At 42.0% G+C, this 20,895-nt stretch overlaps 1 pseudogene across 1 annotated transcript; it reads left to right on the top strand.

Annotated features, from left to right (window-relative positions):
- Window positions 1–665: 665 nt before the first annotated feature.
- On the top strand, window positions 666–20,292 carry LOC147109812 (rap guanine nucleotide exchange factor 2-like; annotated as a pseudogene). Its single transcript, XR_015080156.1, has 6 exons — window positions 666–1,123; window positions 1,852–2,226; window positions 7,639–7,851; window positions 10,551–10,674; window positions 13,821–14,026; window positions 20,111–20,292. The product of XR_015080156.1 is annotated as a rap guanine nucleotide exchange factor 2-like (transcript).
- Window positions 20,293–20,895: the final 603 nt, after the last annotated feature.

Genomic DNA, 20,895 nt, shown 5'->3' with positions numbered 1-20,895 from the left:
GAGAGATGGGATTGAGAGAGAAAGATAAAAGAGACAGAAGGAAAAAGTTTTTTTTTTATTCTAAAATCTGATGGAATGAGACTCTACACTTGTAAAAGTACGTTTTCAGTGCCAGAGAGGTTGTTCAGCAGTAACTAAGATTTATCATGCTGTTAAAATTTTACTTGCACCTGAATGCACAGGCCCTGACTCTTTCTGTCATGTTTAGTGGGTAACTGGTGGGCACATACGGAAACTTCATGCCCTTCATGTATTTTAATGCCGAATCTATCTGCGAGGTACTGGTGTAGTGAAGCTTGTGGAGGAGTAGAGCAAATCGGACAGCAGCTTCTGGATTTCTGCATTTAATTGCGCATGTGTGGATGCCAGAACTTGCTGTCCGATTTACTCCATCATAGCGGTGAACGCTGATAGTCTTAATGGAAAATCCGGGCCATGATGTATTGGAAATTGGATCTTTAAGAAAATAATTTTATGTAAAGAATGGGTTTACAAAAATAAATTGTTCTGTTGCTAACAAAAAATCGTCTATAACAACATAGTTTTATTTGCAGCAATATAGTCAGATATAGAAGTAGCACCTAAATGATGGATTCGTTATTGAAGGTTATCAGCATCTGAATAGAGTTCAAATGGAATATTCAGCCCCATTACCTCACTGTGCCATTAACTGACAAACTGATGTAGTCTTTGTCCTGTTTGTAACTGCGTACTAATGAACAAAAAGAAAATAATATTGTTGTATAATATAGTGTGGGGCAGGCTTGATAAACCAGCTGGTCTTTTCCTGCCCGTTGATTGCACATGTTTGTATAATAATCTTAATAAAGCGGTCTTTCTTTATGCTTCTCACATATTCAGTTTATTTTGTTTTTCGAACAGAGCTACCAGATCAAGTTTTAAGAGTTTTCAAGGCAGACCAACAAAGTTGCTACATAATGATCAGCAGAGATACCACCGCAAAGGAAGTGGTAATTCAGGCACTTCGAGAATTTGCAATGACTGCTGCTCCTGAATCATACTCGCTATGTGAAGTCTCCGTTACTCCTGAAGGTGTTATCAAGCAAAAACGACTTCCGGATCAGCTATCAAAGCTCGCTGACCGAATCCAACTTAGTGGCAGGTAAGGATGACTAAAATGTCAGAATCAATGTTCCTGCAAGGAAACCAATTAAAATAAACTTTTATTTCCGTTGGATTTGGATGGGGAAACACCAAGTTTGAAGATATATTTAGAGCATTATCTATAGGTGTAATGCATACAAGCATAGCAGCATGTCAACCTCTGAATCAAATCGGTCACTACTTCGGGTGAATTATTTTTTGTTTCATTTTGTAAAGTGTTCTTTTCCCCCTCCGATTGCTCCCAACCCAATGTTCCCAGTCCTCTTTTCAGGGGCTGGCCACTGGGAGGTGCATAGAGGCACCTGAGTTCATTTACTGCTTGATGTTTTTTTCAGGGCCTGCCCCTCATGGAATTCAAACTCAGTTTAGCAAATCATCAAGAAGAAGGTTGCAGACATCAGGCAAAGCTGTTGCTGCCGATGTTGCATAAGAAAATGTATGGCTGCAAATCCAGTTTGAGGATAGCATAGTGGGTGATGTGAGAGATTTCTAAAAAGTTGTGAGAATGTTAGAGCATCATGGGAAGTTCTGTTTCTGCTCGACTATTGATCTGAATGCAGTGCAAAAAAAGTTGGGACGGGGAGGATGACAGTTAATTGCTCGCTGGTATAAAATAAATTGAAAAGAGAAACGATTTACACACCTGGAATAAGTCTGATCAAAGTGTTGTTGCTGTATTGTTTTCCTTTCAATTAATGCAACGTTGATTATTTTTGCCTCCCTAAGGTACTACCTGAAGAACAACATGGAGACAGGGATACTCTGCTCAGATAAAGATGCTCAGGAATTGCTCCGGAAGAGTCATATCATGCTGCTACAACTAAGCACTATTGAAGTTGCCACCCAGCTCTCCATGAGAAACTTTGAACTATTTTGTAACATTGAACCCACCGAGTACATGGATGACTTGTTCAAACTTAAGTCAGAAACTGAATGTGTCAATCTGAAGAAATTTGAGAACATTATCAATCAGGAAACATTTTGGGTTGCAACAGAGATTCTTCGAGAACCAAACCAACTGAAAAGGATGAAGATAATTAAACACTTTATCAAGATGGCACTGCGCTGCAAGAACTTTAACTCCATGTTTGCAATTATCAGGTAAAAAATATATATACCAGTAAGAGAAACTTTTACTTCTAAAAAATGTTTTTTTTAAATCATGTTTAATTCTTGTATTCACAGAACAGAATCACAGATACCCCACAGTGCAGATAGAGGCCATTTCGGCCCATCGAGCCTGCACCGACACATATCCCACCCGATCCCCGTAACCCCTACACCAACACATATCCCACCCTATCTCCGTAACCCCACGTATTTAGTCCCCCTAACACTAAGGGTCAATTTATCATAGCCAATCAACCTAACCCGCACATCTTTGTAGGAAGGACTAAACTCTGATAATGGTACAAGTTTCTAATCACCTTTTGCTGTAAATAGAATGCAAGTAGCATAAATGTTCGATTTTAGTACACAATCCAACTCTATCATTAAGTTCAGCGAAAATGTACCCCTACCCCAACTACCTTTGGGTTTAGAGCTGTTAACTAAGGCCTAGAAATTCGAGTAGGCCGAAAACGTGCCGGTAACCGCGCAGGCCAAAGCTAATGGCCGCCCGCTGAAAGAACGCAGACAGGTATTTTGGTGCTCCCTGCTAATTGACATGAGCAGAGTGGAGAAGCTGTTGTGCAATGTGCTCTTTCCGGCGCTAACCTCAGCAGGAGGCTGAAGATCGCGTCTGAAGGATCGGTGCGGGGTTTTGACTGCTCCTGGGTTTTGCTATCGAGTCTGCTGATGGTGCTGGAGAGGGATGGTGATGCACCAGCTTGCAGCTAGCAGTGACAATGCACTAGCCTGCATACCACATAGGTGATTCACTCCCTGGTGAGTGGGTCTTATAGCACAGGCTCAGATCTGGAGTGACCGTGACTGGAAACACCACATAAAGACTGTGATACAGATGTCCTTAAATCGTTGCATGAGGCATCAATGGAAATAAATTTTTAAATGGGGAACATGAACTCTTGGTCAGGAGTTTACTGGTGTAAATAGTGCAGAAGAGAGTTCAATTAAATTTTTAACAACAGCAGACTTTTGAGAAACTCTTGGTGAGAATATGCTGTCAAGCTTTTTAAAAGCAGACTTCCAAACTTTGCATCTCATTTTATCAGTTCCTACACTAGAAAAACCCAATGTTTAAAATTTAAGGAAATGCAGCTTTGATTTTTCTTGATATTATTACAATTGTAGTACAGTAGAGTTTATTTTAAAAGTATTTATCTCCGATACTGTTTGACTGACATGGGGGGAGATTTGATGCATCTCATTGGAAGCAATTTTCACTCCAATAGCGCTGCATAGTTAACAGTTATCCAGCAGCAGCTGTTTACTGTATGGATTGTAGCACACAGCCGCTTTCTCCCGCCTCTACTCGCTGTCAACGTCTTCACGCACTGGCGTGCTTTGGAGAGGGCTGTAAGAAGAGTGGCAAGCTCCAAAATGAATAGCGTGCGTCAATTCAGTGTTGCACGGCAATTGACGTCACAGTTCCGCTAATTAAAATACTTGCCTGAGCACAGGCAACGGCAGTGCTGCTGACCTGCTGAAAATGGCATCCGCCGTGGGATCCGCCAGAAGTGGGGTGGCCGCCAATTTTTTCAACAAAACAGGCCTTAACGGCCAGCGCTAACACCTGCAATTTCTAGGTTTAAGTATTCAGCCATGTGGCATTGCAATATCTGTCAACAGAGAAGCTTAAGATGGTTGAAATATGGTGAGGTGTCTGGCAATAGGTACTTTGGAGACAAGTTCAACAGCAACAGCACAACAACTTGCATTTATATAGCAGCTTTAATATAGAAAAACATCCCAGGGTATAAAACTGAGCGAAGGCTTCATTGGCTTGAACTGAAAACCGTAACAGTCTCAAAGTAGCACTTAATGAGGTGGGTGTTGAGCTGGAGCACAAGGCCTCTTTGTACCGTATTCAGAGCACTAACATTTTTCTCTAAAGCCCTTTTTAGTGTTTTACTGGCATGTATGAATGTCTATTTTCAATTTCACCAGGTACTTTGTGTGATAATTTGTAAACCTTGCAAGGCTTTATTGAATTTAATGGGCAGCAGATTATGAAAGGACAGTGGAATGGTGCAGTTGGCCCAGTAAAGAACCAACTAATACAACTATAAGGATGGAAACAAGAGCAGAAGGGGATTAGGGAGAATGTAAAAATGATAGCGAGAGAGGTAGCAAATGGAAACTGAGCCATGCTTGATATATGACTCAGGCTGAAATTAAACATCTACTACATGCTACCACAACACAAAAGCAAAGCACTGCGGGTGCTGGAAATCTGAAGTAAAAACAGAAAATGTTGGAAATACTCAGCAGATCAGGCAGCAGCATCAACATCTACCTCTGCACATATGTAGGAGAAGCCTGCAGAGAGAGCTGTAAATTTAAAATACCTTCTTTTGTAGTTCACTTTGCCACGCTGGGATCCTTGAACCACAACACAGTGCTGGGAGCACTTACAATTATGTAGAAGTTGCAACCGAAATCTATCGTTATTCTGTGTGTTGTATTAAAAAAAAACGAATCATATGTTAGTGGAAATATCACAGAAGATGGAAAGACGTTGCGGTACTGTAGACTTTAATAGCAGTCCTATATTGGTTTGAAATTACTCTGTTGACAAAAATTTAAATGCATCACTATCCTTTCCAAATGACTCTAATGTGAAGCTTGACCTGATGAGCATCATATTTTCCTTCAAATGATGACTTACTAGAGTAATCTGAAGGAGTTGTAATTCTTCACTTACAAAGCTGTAGTAAAGCTTGATTCGGCAAATGTGTTTCTTTCTATTGGAAATGGAATAATGGCAATGATGAGCTTCTAAATGGAGGGACACAAATGTATCCTTTGCTTTTACTATTGTAAGAAAAGGGAATTAGTGTTGAATAGAGCATTTTCAAATGTGAAATGTTACGCCTTTTTATAAGTTTCAAAATTGTATTGAAAAGTAACAAAAGCTGAAAAACATTAAAAAAAACAAGATTTATTGTTAACACTAAAAGTTGTTCAAGTGCATATTGTGCAAAGATTGCAACCCTACTTAAGGATGTTTAGTGTACAAAATTTTAATGAGTTATATAAATAGTAAATCTCTGACATAAGTTAAAATATTTGCTTGGAATATATCTTTTATTATGATTGAAATATTTAGATTATGTAACTAGTTTCAGTTACAAGGAAAAAGTTTGTAAATTGTAGTCCCAGTGCTAGAATATTGTAGGGGCAAAGGATAAGTGGGTTAGACCAGCAAAGGAAGTCTCCTGTGTAGGGTTCTCAAAATTCCCCCAAAATTATGGATCAAGGGACCCTGTTTGGACAAGTTATTAAAAACAGGGTCCCCAAAATGGCTTCTGTAACCTCGTGACCAAAACCGACAGGATTTTTGAAAGCAAGGCCCTGCAGACAGGCAGGCCCCGAAACGAAACTTAAAATGCAGGAATCTGTGAAAAGGACACTCTGGAGCCAGACAGCTAAAGTATACACAGAATATGCATTCATTCGCCTTGAAATAGATCAAGCTAGAATGGGCCTAGAATCGAGGCCATTAGGCTTCTGCATATTTAATCAGTAACAGCTCACAGTAGCCATCAAGTCAGGATGGGGACAATTAAGCTTCATCCATGACAAACAACCAGGACATCGGGGCCATTAGACCTGGAGACAACTGCTCCAGTAGTCGTTAAAATAAATGGCTGTAATCATTTAAACAAGCCCGCCAAAAGCTAGACAAAAGGACTGACCTGATTTGGCGCGCAGATAAGGAGTTGAAGAACGGGTATAATTGTAGGCCCATCAGTGGTGATCGCTCTCTTGCTCTGCCCTCTTATCGTTTGGCTTTTGGCCTGCTGCCGCTCGTTCTCGTACCCTGGCCTCATGGCGGGCTCTCTTCTCGCTCCCCGCGCTGCTCAACAACCAAGGACGCCCATTACACCGGGGCCAAACGTGGGAGAACAAAATCCGATTCGAAATTGCACAGAGCACACAGGCCACAAACGGGCAGACGAGACGAGACGAAGAAGGAGGTGAACCGGTAAAGGCAGAGAAGGGCAGCGGAAAGACGCATTGGGGGACAATCGCCCAGTTATAAGCTGGCGTTTGGTGAATAAGTTGGCATTGTGTGTATGGACAGTAAAAACCCCAGTGTAAGAGCCCAGTTTTATGAATAAGCTGGTATTTTAAGCATGGGTAGTGAAATCATCTAGACGGTAAAAACCGCTGACCGACCCCCAACCGCAACGTTACCGCCGACGGCCACCCGGGGAAGAAGAAGAAGACCCATCACGACTCGACGACGATGGTAGCTGAGGAAAAAGGAGGGTGCTACGCATCAACAACTTCAGCGCCGCGCCCTGAGACCACGTGGTGACGGGATACCCCAAAGGACAGCAAGAGCGGACCTCAAAATCAATCCATTTAAAGCAACAGGGTTTGGATTGGTGAGCATGAATTCCTGGCCCCTCATAGCTTAATCTAGTTAGGTATAGGGGGTGGGGTAAGGATAAGGGGATTGTTAATGTAGTTGTTTTCCCTCGATGTGCCGTGTGTTCCCCATTCCCATATAAGTGTAATTGTTTATGCCTGTATTTCATACCAGTAATTTTCATAAGATTGTTTTATTCTGCTTTTAATAAAATGTTGGTTTTCTTGCACCAAACCACTTGTCTACTCGATTTTCTGTATCGCCGCCTGTACCTAAGTCCGGTGTCTGGAACCCAGGGGTGTGGGAGCGATTCGAAGCGCTCCAAGGCAGTCCGAGGTGAAGCTGACTGGGCGCACGCCACCCCCTACACTGGCAATCCCCAGTGCTTGCTGAAAATGACAGTGAGACAAGGACTCCTCATTAACCAGCATTACTGACTTTCGCAATGAATTCGAGGTGGAAATGGAAAGTGGGGTGTAGCGATTGTTACATTTTTTCTGTTCATTGTTAGCAATATTAAAGCTAGAGCTGAATAATACAAACAGAGAATATATTTCTGCTTTAAACTCAGAAAAATGTAAAGTTTATTTGAATCGATCGTGGAAAATATGAAATTCTAATGGTCTAAGTTGTGCTGTGGATCTTATTGTCTTATAAAGATGCTGTGTTTACAAATGAGAAATGTTTCTGCAGGGCGTGTTCACCGGTTATGTTGCTAAATGTGTGCTGCACCCTTGCTGAATGGTTTTGGCTACTGATATTGTGAATTGAAACCTACCCACAATCTTCATTTCAACCCATAATGGCAAACATTCAATGGTTCATATAAAAAAGGGGATACACATCATTTCTGTCCAGTGTTTTAGAGATTGAAACATTGCGGTTTAAAAATTTTTTTTTAAAGGTGGCTAAATTTCAAGTTAAGTTGCCGGTTTACTTCTTAAAAGACCTGTTTAGATTTTGTTGTAAGTAATACATATTGTAATTTTGTTTTGTCTTCTCTCAAAATCTAGTGGTCTACAGCTTGCACCGGTGGCACGACTGCGGAATACATGGGGAAAAACTTCCACGCAAATATGAGAAGTTATTTCAGGATCTTCAGGATTTCTTGGACCCTTCCAGAAATATGGCTGAATACTGCAATGTTCTCAATAACCAGAACCTGCAGTCTCCCATTATTCCTCTCTTCCCTATGATCAAGAAATATCTGACATTCCTGCATGAAGGTAGCTCTATTTAAAAAAAAAAAAAAAATTGTGACTGTGGTTTCATTTTTGCAGTTTTCTCTACTTTAAATATCAGTACTTTTTTCACACCATGCTCATGATTTGTCAATTATCTTGTTACGGTAGCACATCTTGCATTACCATTTAATTACTTTGTGGGGAATTTTAACCTGAAAAAACTTGGGGCGAGGGGGAAGTTAAAGTGTTAAAAGTCTAAATCCTGACCCCAACCCGCCTCCGACCCGCCCACTTCTGGGTTTAACTGAGGGGTCACGGGCAGTCAACCCACTGCCAGGAGGCGGTTTGGCACTTTAACTATGATAATGAGGTCTGGAAGCCTCATGATTTAAGCTGGTGTGTAGGTTTGACTGTGGTTGGCCGGGAATCCCAGGCCTCAGGACTCCCGGTAGCTGCAGTGAGGCGAGGACCGCCATGACTGTTGCACTGACCCCTATTTATGCCACGCTATTGCGTGTTCGGCAGTAATTTCAATTTCATCTCGGGCCTTAGGTGACTAATATAAATAACTCGAGCTTTATGAATTTATCTGAACCACTCAATTAAATTACTGTGTTGTGATCATTTCTAGTTATATCCTATTCTCCACTAGATGAAGCTATGTCACCACAGGTCAATTTATTTGTTTCCCAATAAAGGTACACTTGTGTATATTGTATCTTGTATACATCGGAATGCTAAAGAAGGGAAATATTGAAAACAAAGTTTTACTCTTGTCATTGAGCTTGTGCAAGCCCATCACTCTTCAAGTATGAGGAAATTATGTAGTCACGATATGACTTGGAATTTATCAATAACAGTCTGTGATATGGGGACTGAAAATAAGAAGAATTTGAGGATCTTTCTTCTATTGGGTGAAGGGGTTCCAGGCCACTACCCTGGCCTGAACCCTACTGATGGGGCCCACATCCACCGATGTGGAAGCCGGTACTCCTCACCTCACTGGGCGTACAACTCTCCACAGATGCACCGGATCCCAACTGAGCCAAAGGTGTAGGTACTGCCGGTGTAGGAATCCCTGCCCCTGGCTTTGTCCCATTGCAGTCAATTGCCTGGTAAGTGTGAAGGAAGGTTTTGCCCCTAACAAGGCCTGGACACTCTGCACTCCACAGAAGAAAATGCCACAAATTCTTATTTTTTTAAGTAAGTGATCAGCCTCCTAACACAGCATATGGCTGCAGTCGGGTGCTTGGGTAACCCCTCCCCGCAGGATGGACAGACATTGGTGCTTCCAGCCACCATCGTGGCCTTTGTTTTCTGGTAGATTCTGCTGGTCTCCTAGCAGAGTTGCAGCAGCAGACTCACAAACCCCCCAAAAGATTTCTGTATTGTTCTTTATCCTTTATAACAGTTAACTTTCAAAGAATACCGAAATATAGACTGAAAGATCAATGACTGTTAAGGTGACTTTTATTTGTCAAGCTGAGAAATGCTGATGGTACTGGAAACTGCACGCCATTGGGCCTAGGTTTTTAAAAAACTAGGTCAACATCCCTGGGCCGCCTAGTTGAGAGGTGATGATAGAACTGAGCTCTGGAGGTTACAAACCCATTAGTTTCTTATGTTTATTTATGATGCCCTGCTTTTGAAATGCATGAATAGTAGAAATGGAAGTGAGCCCAACAAAGCTTTCTGTCCTCAGTGACATTCACTTCTACCATTCTGAGCTGAGTGCAAAACACATGAAAATCATGACTTGAAAGTAGAATTGGTTAGTCTTTGCATTCAGCAAGGCAAGGGATGTTAGTGCTGGGAAATGGCTTCTTTCCTGCTTTGTGTATCGTCTCAGCATCAATTAATCCCACATTAGATGCACCACATTCAACTGCACAGTAAAGCTTCCTCTATTTTTTGGTTAACTCAAATCTTTGAAGAGAACTTTCGACTACACTTCATACATTTTTTCCAGCATTCTCACCAAACATCCTTATGTCCCTTCAGACTGAGCTTTGTTGAGTTGAGGTTCCTAAAGCTCATTTTACATAAGAATGTTATAAAGTTGAAGAAAGCTTTCATCCCGTCAGTCTCGGCTGAGCTCAGACCGAGGTCCCTTAGCTGAAATGACTCTATGCTGGTCCATGCTGCTACCAAATCCACTATCAAAACAATTTTTTAACTTTACATTTTTATAGTGTTTGCAGGCATTTGGATGATGTAAAATCCTGGGAAAGAAATTGAGCTTAAGAAAGTAAAACACAGGAAAATCATAGGTCTAACTACACAGTCTAATCTTTCAGAATGCCATGTATTTATAATTACGGTGTGATTTCCCTTTAACCTTCCATTTTCACTAATTAATTTGCAACGTCTACGTTAGCATAGCTGCTAACCATTAATAGCTCTATCCTGATTTACGGTCGGTGCCGTCCTCCTACCAACATCCCTATTATTGAAAGCAATACTCATCATGCAGCCTCATACTCTGACTCATTCCTTCACTGTTATAAAACTTTGGAATTCCTTATTTCACTCAGTCTTTCCTTCCTCCTACAATTTTCAGACATTTAAAACTCAAGCTTGCTGTCATCCATTCCCTACTTCCTGATTTACCTTTTCAACCTTGATGGGGTCTCAGTCCTTCGCATGGGGTTCTCTGGATGTTAAATAGACATTTTAATGTGTAAAATTGAAATCTGTTTAGCTGTCCTCGTCAGGAATCATTTTATTTTGTCTTCCCTTAGGGAATGACTCCAAAGTGGAAGGTTTGGTGAATTTTGAAAAGCTACGGATGATTGCTAAAGAAATCCGTAATGTTGGCTGTATGGCTTCAGTTAATATCAATCCTGCTTTTATGTTCAGAACAAGGTTAGTGCTATCTGTTCACAGAATAATGGAATCCATAGTGATGTAAATTGAGCCAATGAAAATTATTCATTGTACAGAATTAAATACCTCCTCAGAAAGGCTGGATGTGGATAAAATTGCTTTTTGTTCTTAAAAGAATAAGCACAATTCAGATTGTTTCAATCCAGAAAACACAGCAGCATTGGTGCTCTGAGGACACAAACACCTTGCTTTCCATTGAAGTAACCTGCCTGATACCTAAGTGCTAAGAATTGCATAATCAGCAAAAAAAGTGTAATTATGTTAGTTATTTAATCATAGTTATTTTGGCGCTGTATGTTTTTGGTGTTTCATCCAGGTGTACAGTGTTTCACATTTTTTTGAAATGTCTCTTTCTTCTGCAGTGCAATGCAGGTCTTACATTAGCAGTCTGTAGACGACAATTCAGAAGTGTCTTATATTTTATACTATTGAACAGGAGCTAAATGAATGCATCAAATAGCTCCTATTTGTTACTATAACTGACAAAATTGTGTACAGTCCCGTATTTTGCATATGCACTGTTTTGATTTTCCAAAATCAAAAGTATTAAATCAGTTCAAGTTTGTAAACCCATGATGGTGAGAAATTGAAAGTACTGACCAAAGAACAGCTGTAGTAACTTGAATAACAAAAGCCCTCCCATAGCGTCCTTGCACTCATTTTACTAGTTCCTCTTGGAACTCTCTTTAAAAAAAAAAGATCGTGGTAAAGTACATACATGTGTATCAGCAAGGACTTGCATGCAGCAAGCTAGCATGTGCACCGTTTTCAAAAAAATTAGATTCCGATCCTGGGCCTCCTCCAACTGCCGGCGCGCAGTGCTTGCGTAACCCAGGGGTGCAGTTAGTTCGATGCATCCCCTGGGATCACGTGGGCCATGGAGAACCAATGGTAGCAGGGAATGCCCATTCATAAATTTGACAGGAAGAGCTGTCAAAAGTATAAATACTATAAGCCCCCAAAACATAACTAAAACTTCAAATAATTTTTTTTTTAATCACATTTTAAAAATCACTATAAATTACATAAAATAACTATTTTAAACAATATTTTAAATTTTTGAAAAATTAATTACAGTTTCTAACGGGGCTAAAAATAAACTTACCTTTCTTTAAAGTATTTAAAAATAATAAACCTGTGGAAAAAATGTTTTAATTTTCATTAATTCACCACTTACCTTGTTAAAAGCAGGCCTTGTGCCTGCTTTTTAAAAGTGTAACTGCTGGAGACTTAGGCCTAGAAATTCAGTTGCTTGCGCCACCAGTTTGCGCCCAAAGAGGCCACTCAGAGGCTTTAGCGCCACTGGCCACAAACACCGCGATATTTAGCGGGGTGCTAATGGCGGTGTTAGCCTGTAGCGCTGCGCCGCCACCGATGATGTCATCGGTGTGCGCAGCGCCCGCTACAGCCCCGAACGCCATATTAGGCCGCGCCCGCCTCTTTCGCGCCGGCCGCAAATAGCGACCGGTACACAGGGGCCAACCTGTGGCGGTAGTGGAGCGAGTTAAGGTGGAGGTGCGGCCGGCCGCTTTTTCGGCGGCCGCCTGCCCGCACCTCCGTCCCCGGCCTCCTACACCCCCCCCCCCACCCGCGGCATTGCCGGCTGTTTCCCGAGAGCCCAGCACTTCTCCTTGGTGCCGGGCTCATTTGCCGGCACTCGCGAGCGGGGATCGCGCTGTTGCAGCCACCTCCCCCTTAACAGTGGGAGGAAGGCCTGCAGTACCACTGCGTGCCGTGCCGCAGCGGGTGGTGCTGCGGCACTTTGCGCGCCAATATTCAGTTTCAGCGCCCCAAGCGGGGCGCGGGAAGCCTCGTTTAGCGGCCGGCTTCCATTTGGGGCGCAGAAACTGAATATCCCGATGGCGCAAGTGGCTCCACGCGCAGTGGTAATTCCGGCGCCCAGGCGAGCTTGGCGCCCCAAACTGAATTTTTAGCCCTTAGACTCCCGGAAAAACCTGAAAAAAACCCCGAAAGTTCCATGCGCACGCGCTGCCTCTCCGGCGCACGTGTTCGACCTCTGAACCCCTTCAGTTAAGGGAACGGAAGTTCTGGTTTCCCACGCATGCACGAAACTGGCACTTCCGTTGGGCCTACGCGTGAGTACCCAGCGCGTACTCACCCGTGGGGACCCGAATTTCTGGGCCAATATATATGATAAATTGTCAGATTTTTAGCCCTGAAAAACAGTAACTGTTTAAAAAGTCTTTTTAAAGATAGACATTTAAAAAAATTGACAGTCATAATTATGTGGACAATTAAGTATTATAATTACAATATACTTCCCCTTTCCTACAGCATTAGGGATTGAGTTTGACTTCTGGTTTCATCAGTGGTTCAGCTTAATGTTGGGTTTGTATCTCCCTTGACAGTAGTTGATAGAGATACATTTTAATAAACTTTAGGTACTTATAAATGGAAAATTGGATTTTATTTTTTTAACTTAATTTACTTTTACAGGGAAAATAACCACATATTTATACATAATTTGTTAAATACTTCCACTGTAGTGGAAAAGTTTTATTCTAAATATTTATTTGTATTTATTGGCATCCTGGTAGCTCAGATGGTGGGAGTGATTTTTGAAGTCTCAGCATTCAGTGATTTTTGGGCTAAGCTGCTGATGGATTGCAGTCCCAGTATCTGTTTATCGATCTTATGTAGAGGGAAATGTTCCATTCTTTGTGAGTGGAAGAGATTGGCTGCTTAAATTGTACCTTCCTTCTGATCATAAAGTGGTGTAGAGAAATATTTAGTTAATTTTGTTTTTAATATTGTCAGGATTTATTATAACTGCTATTTAACATCAGCCCTGCATGAGCTTCAACTCCTGCTCCAACTGTTCTGCCGGAGTAGTAGCTTCTTTTAAACCAGTGGGCAGAGATGCTTATAGTGCTGTAAAGTTTGATTGCCAAGTTGAAGCAGGATAGGGCTATCTGCAGAGTAGTTGCTGGTTTTTATTTCCCTTTCACTCTTCATTCCGTTTCCTTCATTTTTGTCTGTCTGACTTACTGGAATGAGGCAGTGTTATTTTGAGCTTGAACAAGACTGACCTCAATCTGACTTTTGCATGTCCCAGTCATTGACCTTCCATGCTGAAACCAGCGGCATCTCTCTTTCCCCTGCAGCAGGTTGTTGAGCTACGGCAATACAAATGCTGCAATGCTAGACGAGAAACGGGTACGTCGCAGCTTGTTTCTCAATGCAAAGGAACTCTACGAAGATGCAAAGATGGCTCGGAAAGTAAAACAGTACCTTGCAAACCTTAACCTTGACATGGATGAAGAAAGCCTGCAGGCCTTGTCACTGCAGTGTGAGCCAAGTACTAAAAGATGTAAGTCACAGAACTTTTTTATATTCTTTGAGAAAACGTTAATTAATTTGCATTGTATCAACAAATGAAGCAACCAGTAGTTCAGATTTCATTAGGCTGTGGGTTAAAGGAAACATTCAATTTCCTTCCAGTTGTGAAAAACAATAAATAACAATTTTGAAATGGTTTATTAAAATACTAGTAGTCTTGACTTTAAATATGATGTTTTGTTACAAAAGAAATAATTTATAATATGGTTCTTCTGTATAATTAAAATGAGATAATCCATTATGAAGTTAGGATTTTAAATTATTTTTGTGATAGAACATCTGGAGCAATCTATAACATTCTTTCACATGCAGTGTTTTAACTAAAAATAATGCCTGAATGTTTACTTAAAACTTCAACCTTTAAGTATCAATTGAGCGCTCCCGATTCACGACTAATATGCCAATCCCATTCAGCAGGTTGAAGCTGCTGCCATTGCTGTTCAATTTGCAGGTCCAGTGAAATGACAATCACCTTGGGTGAACTGGTTTAAGTATTTAGCACTGAAATATGCACTAATATTACAGTTTAAACACTAGAAAGGCTGCAATAAACCAACACTTAATTAAAAACATACTATGTTAAATATTTAATTCTTATTTATGGTATTAATGAGAAGTATTCCCATGGGGACCAATTTTGAAGTAAAACCAAAAAAATGTTTTTTGGACGATTTTAAGGGATATGATAAAGCAGTATCTTCCTATAAAAAGCATGATGAGGACTCGGATTTTGCAATCAGCGGCGAAGGAACAGCACTTGCCGTTCACCTTGCTGACATCTGCCCACAAAGTTTTGACCGGCTTTAGATTGCAGATTTGCTCCAATGCGACGTTTTTTCCAGAGCACCGCCCACTACAGGGGATCTGTGGCGTCTGTGAGCAGGTCAAGTAACAGCAAGGCTATTCAACCAATCAGATTGAAGAATCCTCACTGAGACACGCAGGGCTGGATTTTCAATGGGGCGTGGAGGTGTGATTGGAGGCATGGGGAGGGGTTAAAATCGCGAAAACTGGCAGGCGGGACCCCGCCACCTGGTTCCCAACTCCGAGCAACTTTAAATCAGTGGAAGCCCTTGCGGTTGACAAAAATATCTGGATTGCGATGGGGTGCCTTAAGGGCCACATGTGTGCAGTCAACGACGCCCTGCACCCTTGGAAAGCCTGCCAGATGAGCTATTCCAACCGCACGTGCCGTGACACTTGCTTGATCATTGGTGAAATGGATGTGATTGTGTGCGATGGCAAAGAGGGCATCGGTTACCTGCGTGATGCAAGTGTGTGCGGCCGCCTGGGAGATGCCGCTGATGTCTGCTGCTGATCCCTGGAATGAGCCTGAGGCAAAAAAGTTGAGTGCGGTGGTGACTTTGACGGCCACTGCTAAGGGTTGTCCACTTGGTCCTCTGGCCTGCAGGTCTTTTTGCAGCATTGCACAGATGTCACCCACTACCTCTCGTGAAAGTCGGAGCCGCCTTTGGCACTGCTGCTCAGACATGTTGAGATAGCTGACCCTGTGTCTGTAGACCCTGTTTGGGTGGTATCTCCTGCGCCGACAGGCTTCCATGCGCTGGCCCCTTCTGGCCTGTGCATCTTCAGGTGGGTGAGCAGAAGCTTGGCGCTCCTGTTGTTGCTGCTGCTGTTGGTGCTGCTGTTGTTCCTGGTTCTGCTGGTGCTGCGGCTGGTCTTCGTCCTCATCTAATGTCCAGAAGGGAAGGAAATAAATGGCTCCCATGCTTCTGGTATATGCCTCAGTTGAGGAAGCGCTCAGTGAAGGTGGCGAGAGGGGTTTCCCCAGGAGGTCACACTGGAGATGGGTGTCAGGCTCCAAACTTCCACAGCTGTGGTTATGCCTTCTAAAAGTTCCCCCAGACCTGAGACTACAAAGTCCTACCACCTGCAAATGATGGCTGATCAAATCTCCACTTAAATGGTTGAGCTGCAGCTGATAGTCAGCAATCCAATTGTGCTCCCACCAGCTTTCACCGTCGTGTTTCAGAACAGGCGTGTCTCACGTGGGAAAAAGGTTAAAATCGCAAAGGCCTTTCAAAATGGCATTATAGAGGCAATTTAGTGCTTGGTAAGGGCCTTAACGGCCTATCCCGCATCTTGGAGGCGGGACGGAGACTTGACCATTCGACACGAATTAATGAAAATTGCTTGGAGGCGGGATTTGGCCCGCACGCCAGTTTTTGCAATTTAACCCCCCCCATACGCCTCCAATCCCGCCTCCACGGCCCAATGAAAATCCTGCCCATAGTGTATAGCACAGGATGTAAGATTACATCGGTGTTCTGGTGTTTTTCTCTTTACCTTTGGATGACTGGATGAAACTTTGCAGGACATTCCTTTGGGGAGTTGCATGGGTTGGGTTGAGTCCACAGTAGTGCAGATTTTACATGGTTTTAGAAAGGAATGGGCGAAATGGGACGTATTACCTTTCCTTGTTCCATGTTTTATCTTCTTGTGAGCATTGATCATTAATGAGGCTGCGATAATCTCATTTACATGTGCAGGTTCAACAACTCCAAGCCAGATCCCTTGACTATTTCAACAAAATGTCCATAATACCTACAGATAGATTTGAAATATGCAAAAATGTGTTGATGAGAAATCCTTTAAAGTTTTTCTTTTCGAAAGGTCCTGAGAGTGATACTTTTCCAAATTGGTGAGGACCAATATAATGACAAGGGTAGAAACTATCTAATGTAATTATCTTCATGGGCTCTGAATATGGTTACACTAACCGTTTTGTTAATTATTTTATTTTTTTGTAAGTATTACAATTAACAAGTAATATAGAGACAGGTTATATTGTAATTGTAGATGCTATACTGCCAAAAGTACATGTTTAAAATCTCAATTTCTGGATTATTTGATAGTTAAATGGTTAAGATAATGCTTACAGAGCAGATTCATTGACTGTCTTGTACTGTAGCTGCATTAATTTTGTGGAATTTTGTTTCAGCCATGGAATTTATATAAAAAATTAATAGAAACACATTTGAGTATATTATACATTGCTGATGGTGTTTCAATTGGCAAGCTGTAAACCTAAGGGACCGGGTAACAGATGTCTTAAATCATGGAGAAGTGCAGTCAATATTTCAAATGGGATTATGCAGTAAAATGAAAACGTGTTTCATCTGTATCCATAAAATGTGGCTTGCAAAGAGAAGAAAAAAATGAGCTACTTGGATTAGCAATACACATCCACATTAATTCTCGAGCCAACTGGATTGGCAGTTTGGAGAACCATAAAAGAGATTTTATATTGTAAATAAAGCATGATTCATTTTTTCAGTAAATTGTTATATAAAGGCTGAATAGTACACACAAAAAGGCAGAATGCTTACTTCCATGGAACAAATAGGCACAGCGAATGTTTGCAATGGAATCTTTATTTCATGAAAAGGTTATAACCAGACTTGAAAATAACAGAAATGCTGTATTGGGACTAAGTTGGAAAAAATGGCCCTTGGTGAAGTTTTTCTTGTGTCAATAATTTGCAGGCCTCGAGTTCACATTTCCATTGATGTGACTGAAAAATAATGCCCCATAGCATTTGGATACAAATAGCACTTTAAAGCTCTATTTCCTTTAAACCATTAGCATCTACCAGAATAGGTGTATCTTGAAAACAGTACAAATCAGTATAGTTAATAAATTCTATTGCTGCACTCATTAATTCAGTAAAATTTGCTCATGAGACCTGGAGGTGGTTGACACATATTATGGTGGCTTCACAAAAGTGCCAGACAGTGAAATATATGGCCCAGGATTTGATTTTTAACAGTTAACTACTGATTTCCAATGGTGTTGTTTATGGGTAGTCCAAGGTCTGGCACACAGTTGTAATGTGTAGATTCTTATGTGGAACTGTGTTTAACGTCCTTTTAAGGCCACTGCTCAGACACATCCTCTGAGGAAGTGTTTAAAATAGTCACATCCTCAGATCAATTAAAGGCTAATTATTGGTTGCAGTTGCTTAAAATTGACCATGCTTGTAAATCCCTGATTCCTGCACTGAGGGTGGCCCTGTTAGGAAAAAAAGAGCAGGATTTGGCTAGCTTTCTTTTGCCTTTTTTTAAATACTTTTGGCACTTTTGAAGTGCGACCTTTTAACTATGATGCATTCTCACTGGATGTAAGACTTCGATGGCAAAGCACACGGGATATTGGACATGAAAACGGGTCGGCTAAAAACCCCACAAAGATCAGCATTGAAAACAGAAAAAGGTGCATAAAATAGAAAAGAAAAATATACCAGCAAAAATATACAATAAGTGCAAGAAATAAATGTAAAATAATTTATTTAAATAATTTATTCCTTGCACACTATTTTTAGGTATATTTTTGCTGTTTCAAAAAAAATTATTCAATTTTTATGTACTGTGCTGTTTTCTGTGCTGGTCTTTGTGGAGTTTGTTTTGCCCATCCCTTTTCCTGGCTACTTAGCTCTCTGCATGCCATAGAAACAAATTGCATATAATCCATTGCAGACTTGCACAATTGTAAAGACTGCAGTGAGAAAACATTTTGAAACTGCTGTGAAAAGAAAGAAACAAATAAGGGTTGCATGTAAAGTAAGACTAACCCCAGATGTGCCAAGAATAAATTCAGGTTTGATTTCTCATCGGTGGTCGCTGGCCGACAGCTGCATGACCCACTTCGCCCACAGCTGCGTGACCCACCTTGGCCCACAGCTGCGTGATCCCCCTTGGCCCACAGCTGCATGACACCCCTGGCCCACAGCTGCGTGACCCTTTGGCCCACAGCTGCATGACACCCCTGGCCCACAGCTGCATGACCCCTTGGCCCACAGCTGTGTGACCCCCCTTGGCCCACAGCTGCGTGATCCCCCTTGGCCCACAGCTGCGTGACCCCCTGGCCCACAGCTGCGTGAGCCCTTGGCCCACAGCTGCGTGAACCCCCCGTTGGCCCACAGCTGCGTGAACCCCCCGTTGGCCCACAGCTGCGTGATCCCCCTTGGCCCACAGCTGCGTGACCCCCCCCTTGGACCACAGCTGCGTGACCGCCCCCCTTGGCCGACAGCTGCATGACCCACATTGGCCCACAGCTGCGTGACCCCCCTGGCCCACAGCTGCATGACCCCACTGGCCCACAGCTGCGTCATCCCTCTGGGCCACACCTGCGTGACCCCCCTGGCCCACAGCTGCGTGACCCCCTTAGCCCACAGCTGCGTGACCCCCCGGCCCACAGCTGCGTCATCCCTCTGGCCCACAGCTGCGTGACCCCCCTTGGTCCACAGCTGTGTGACCCCCCTTGGCCCACACGCATGTTCCCTACAGAGAAAAAAGATGGAGACACAAAGAGAAAAATAAGTAAGGCTAAAACAGTAAATCGAAAAACATTAAAATCGACCATAATATATGAATATGAAATTTAAGCCAATTAGGTGCAATTGTGACACCCAAGATATGAGGACAGGGGCATGTGCGATATGCACTATTTCTTATATATTTTGATGCAAAAGTATGGAGAATAGGTAGTTCACTGGGTTAGAAAACTGTCTTCACTCTGCTCAGGACGTATCTCTGAAGCGAGTACATGGCTGGAATTAAAAGCTGACTCTGGTACAGCTCACTGAGGCTCCAGTTCATTGCACCAGTCTCAATAATGTTTTAAAAAGTAAAACTGAAAACGATATATTTTTTATTCCCCCTCAGCTGGAAGAAAAGATTTTTCAACCTTTTTTGTGTTTATTCCTTTCCACAACTTGTAAAACTAAAGGACAACTATAGTTTTACAAACTGTCCTTTGCAGCTGTGAGTCTTGTGACCTGCAGCATGATGACACTGTTGCACGAGATGTTACACTTCTGAAACAAAAACAGCAGGGACCAAAAATAAAAATCAAATCAACTAATACCAAAGCATTTGAAACAAAGCTGAATTGCAGCATGTTTCATTCCCCCATTCCAAGAAATACATATCTTTATAAGTGACAGCAAGTTAAGTGATTTAAAAATTGTCAGTTGGAATCTTGTTTTTTCAATGAAATCTGTACATATGTAATTTCTTTCTTCATTGGTATCTAGTAGCCAAGAGCAGAGGAGAAAAGAAAGCAGGGAAACTTTCAGATACATCTCCAGTTGCTCCCAGATCAGGGGCACAGCATCAGAAGCAGCAGCAGAAAGTAAATCAGGCCCTCCAGGTCCCAGCTGTATCACTGTATCCATCACACAAGAACGTGCAATTTAAAGACCTCCCTCCACTTGGTAATAACATTTTAAAGAATAATTTGCTGCTCTGCTTTTGAACTAAGCGTTTGCTATTTCCCTTCCACAAAGTGTGCTTGAAAAATAACCTGTCTGCAGAGCCATTTCAGTAAAATATCAAGTGCTTTTGTTCCAAAGACTTGTGAATTTGAATATCTTTTCTTTACAATTGTATATTTTTTCAGCATTATTTTGCTTTGTATGTGTTGAAATGAACAGGGTTACTTTAACTGCATTGCTACTCCAATTTCTGTCCTTCAGGTACCCATTCTCCTCAAGCTTTGAAGAAAATTCTGTCCTTGTCTGACGAAGCAAATTTGGATTGAAATAAAAAGCAGGCAGAAGATACTATATCAAACACATCATCCCAGCTGTCGTCTCCTCCTACATCTCCTCAGACCTCGCCAAGGAAAGGTAGCACCTTGGAAAGAAAATGCACCAGATCCAAAGATGTGCCCTTCCCAACCCTATGACAAAGCAGTGTATTTGCTAATGTGCTGTGGTACAAATACTGATAGGATTTGAGATTTCCAATCTGCTACAAGCAAATTTTTTCGTCTGCTTAGCCCATATGCCCAAATCTGTCACATCACTCCCCTCTAGTG

Source organism: Somniosus microcephalus, chromosome 12 (genome assembly GCF_052327205.1).
Source record: "Somniosus microcephalus isolate GS21.2 chromosome 12, FLI_Smic_1.0, whole genome shotgun sequence".
NCBI classification, from domain to species: domain Eukaryota; kingdom Metazoa; phylum Chordata; class Chondrichthyes; order Squaliformes; family Somniosidae; genus Somniosus; species Somniosus microcephalus.
This window is presented reverse-complemented; position numbering and strand designations above follow the sequence as displayed.